The 3,898-nt window shown below is 40.5% G+C and overlaps 1 long non-coding RNA gene across 1 annotated transcript; it reads left to right on the forward strand.

Annotated features, from left to right (window-relative positions):
• The first annotated feature begins 633 nt into the window (after nt 1-633).
• On the forward strand, nt 634-2,769 carry LOC145449242 (uncharacterized). The gene is made up of 2 exons (XR_013918187.1): nt 634-1,573; nt 2,578-2,769. It is a non-coding gene; the product is annotated as an uncharacterized LOC145449242 (long non-coding RNA).
• Nucleotides 2,770-3,898: the final 1,129 nt, after the last annotated feature.

Raw genomic sequence — 3,898 nt, forward strand, 5'->3', positions numbered from 1 at the left:
CTGGTTGTGTACACTACGAATCTGCTCGTCCTTTTTTAGACAGAGGTACGGCGTAGGATTTCGTCCACGTCGTACAGATCCATTGGTTGTTTCGCACAACTCTCATAATGTGTCTCTATTACATGTACAGGACGAAATTTCTGGAACTCATTTCTTAGTAGATACAGGCGCATCCGTTTCACTCATGCCCAGCACATGGCAAGATCGTCGTAACAAAGACCGTGGACCCAACCTGTATGCAACGAACGGCACCGCTACACTCTTAGAAATATTCGTAGATTTACCCAAATTATACCGGTAAATTTGTCCCGTCAGTTATATTAACGGTAAATGCTTGTTAAATTAATATACGGGCACGTCGAAAGTAAATTTACTTGTTTTTAGAGGGTAAAAAAATTACAGATTAAATTCGTAGAAGCAATTTACGGGATACCCAGTATTTCATATTTACTTTTGGATTTGTAAAAGCAATTTACTGGATAATCAGTATTCTGGATTTACTTTTGCATTCGTAAAAGCGATTTACTGGATAATCATTAGTTACAACATTGCTATTGCAGTTACAATTCGATCATTTTACACGCTTACGGTCTTATGGACAAATATATGTGATTTTCGTCATTACATCAGCATGTTTCAATCATCAAGCAAATTACGACATCGATGGCCGTGCTGAATGCTAATCGGTGAATGGTATCCGAACATTTGGGCATTGCAGATACCATCGTTTATATCGCTTTATAAATAGTATCCTTTGAGACATCAAGGTCTAGCAATAGTAGCATGCCAAGCGAATTTGGTATGTTATGTAGTTTTGCTGCAGGTATGATCTTTTGTGTAGTTATCTGTTGGACCAGTTCTGCCACCATTGTAGACTCCTTGACGCATGTATGATGCAAACCAAAGAATGTACATTCTTTGATGCAAACTATATATCGAAACACTGGAGCCGGTGTATAGCCGCCATGCTCCTTTGCCATTGCGACGAGAGGAGTATACGTCCATTACCTTTTTCCTGCGAATGGCCTTATGAATTGTTTGATCATGAATTCGTAGCTACTCGAGCGAACAGTACATTGTGACGTCATACATATTCGAGACATAGCGGCGTCAGACTTCAGACATATCTGAGCCTGAGCACGTGCGGCTGAATGTTCCGAGATAGATATTGTATCGACGCGATGTTTTCGTATTGGATAATAACAAGATGTGTTGCTGTAAGATATTGAGGGTTTCGAAGCCACAGCTTAACTTTAGCTTTAGAATATTGCAGGTGTTGATAGCAGATATTGTAGGTATAGCAGTATCCAAGCTGTTTCTGAAGACCTGTGTATTTTCGTTACAGTTTAATGGTGAACAGAAGCTATGGCTTATAAGAATATCTTACATTTTTCGACATTGAACTACACGAAAATGGAAGCGTTATGGCATTATGAATCATGACGTCGAATGCTTATGTGATAGAAAGGGATCATTTCGCTTCTAGCACGGTGCCGCGCGAAATGCATTAGACGTGCGATGCAAAGGAATATTGCCAGAAAAGTTTGCAATCACGCTGGAAAAGATGATTCAGGTACGAAGTCCTAGGCCAGGGGTATCAAACTCAACTTGCGTCGCTGGCCGGATTCAAACATTCAAACCGCTCGCGGGCCGGATCAGTCAAATCATTTCAAAATGTTACGGTACATCAAAACGCCCGCCCTTACTTTTCGCTTGCATAGTTTATTATCAATCCTGTATACATTTTGGTATATTACATAACATTCACGATCATATATCAAATGGATATATTCTAGCAGCACCTTTACTCGCAAGCAACGGAATTTTGGCAAAAATTCAAAGATTGATCGTTTGAATTCAACCGCTAAAACACTGACTCTAACGACGGAATAAGCTGATATATTTGTATGCTCCCTTTGTTTTATTCGTAATCTGCCGTTAACTCATCGCATGCGCTTTGAGGAACACAAGTGATTTAATTGTAAACGCAGACGTTCGAATTTGGCTCATTATTAATCGTCATTCGGGTTTCTCTGTCTATCTGGGGCCTTTGAGTAGAAGTGATACAGCAGTGCGACCAAATATATTTGAATTGTAGTTTTTGTTACTATTATATTCTCCATGCGACCTGCATGTAACAGTTTCTTTTTCACTTCACGAATAACTACTTTTTGGCTCATTTCTTCATAAAAATATGAACTCAGTGTGCACTTTTTGTAGTTCTGGTAATTGGATGTCAGTATCACCAACTTGTTCGTGATGATGACGAGAGTAAAACCATAACACCACTGTCGGATAATTATATTATGGCCTATGATCTTGACATTTGTGGCCTTGCGGGAAGTATTTCTTACAATAATATCTCAACATCTGTTAGAAAATGTGCTGGGTAATACAGTTTTTTTTCAAACCACTCAGAATTGCTTCGCAGGCGGCCTGCGGGCCTTATGTTCGACACCGCTATCCTAGGCCATTCGATAAATTGACAAGAATATGAAAAGTCGCAGTGTGTCATACTATAGCGTCTCAAAGTTTCCAAATTGTAACTGTGTTGATGACTGCATAATCTTTGTTCAGATTATAGAAGAACCTACAAAAGAGCATGGCCCAAAGTACAATCCTTCAACTGCTGCTGAAGTTTTGATGAAGCCCTCTTCATTCAGGCAGTTGCTGACTGATGATCTTCACAAGAAAGACTGGATTTTCGTCATTATCCACACTTACTTTTTTTTACGTGTTCCCGCAACAAATAAACCTGATTCAAATGTACTGGTCTCAGGAACGTAAAACTGCTGCAAGGGACCAGACGAGTATATTGATGTTACAGCAGATTTCTGTTACCTTTAGTTACGGAAGTTTTCCGTAAAACTTCCTACGGTCAGCATATGTAAAATCATGTTACGGGGAGAGTTATTTCGAATTTACTGGTCTCATCAGCGTAAAACTGCTGCACTGGACCAGACCAGTAACTTGGTATTACAGCCGTTTTCCGTTACGTCAGGTAACGGGAATTTTCCGTAAAAATTTTAACAGTCGGTCTTTGTAAAAATAAATTACGGTCAATATTATTTACGGGAAAATATTTTTCAAATTTACCGGTCTCAGAGTCGTAAAACTGCTGCCAGGACCACACCAGTAATTTGGCATAGAATATTTTTAACAGTGTATTCCGACTCGTGGTACGAAATCTCGCAAGATCCGACTCTCAAACGGGCACACGTATGATTTTGTATTCTACGTAGCTGATACAAAAATTGCGATAATAGGAGCTGATTTCCTGGAGGAGTTCTCTTTTGTAGTCGATATTAGAAATAACGTAATGTTGGACCCAAATTCGAACACTCTCGTGAGAGGTAGGAAGAAACCTGCGTCTGTTTTTGGCCTAAACTTAGTCTCGCCCAACCATAAGCAACCATATGCCGATATCTTGAAGGAATTTAAAGATTTGACCACACCGAAGATTGCGTCCCTACGTGGTAAGCATGGCACTGTACATCGGATATTGACTACTGGCGGTCCTGTTCGTTCGCGTTGTCGCCCATTACAACCGCATTTGAGACGCAAGGTAAGGGATCGATTGGACGAGCTTTTAGCGTCCGGAGATATTGTCCGTTCAAAATCGCCGTATGCGTCCCCTATTACCGTTGTTCCTAAAGGTGAAGACGACATTAGGATTTGCGTCGATTACCGTAAGTTAAACAATCAAACAATCAAAGATCGCTGGCCAGTCCCCTTTTTACGAGACTTCACTAACGAATTGCACGGTTGCAGCATATTCAGCAAGATTGATTTACAGAAAGCGTACCGTCAGATTCCTCTCCATTCCCAGGACCAAGAGAAGGCCGCGTTTATTTGCCCTGAAGGACTGTTTCAACCAACTACCATGCCGTTCGGATTG

The sequence above is a fragment of the Botryllus schlosseri genome, chromosome 10, assembly GCF_051294905.1.
Source record: "Botryllus schlosseri isolate E-star chromosome 10, Bs_hap1, whole genome shotgun sequence".
Lineage (NCBI taxonomy): Eukaryota > Metazoa > Chordata > Ascidiacea > Stolidobranchia > Styelidae > Botryllus > Botryllus schlosseri.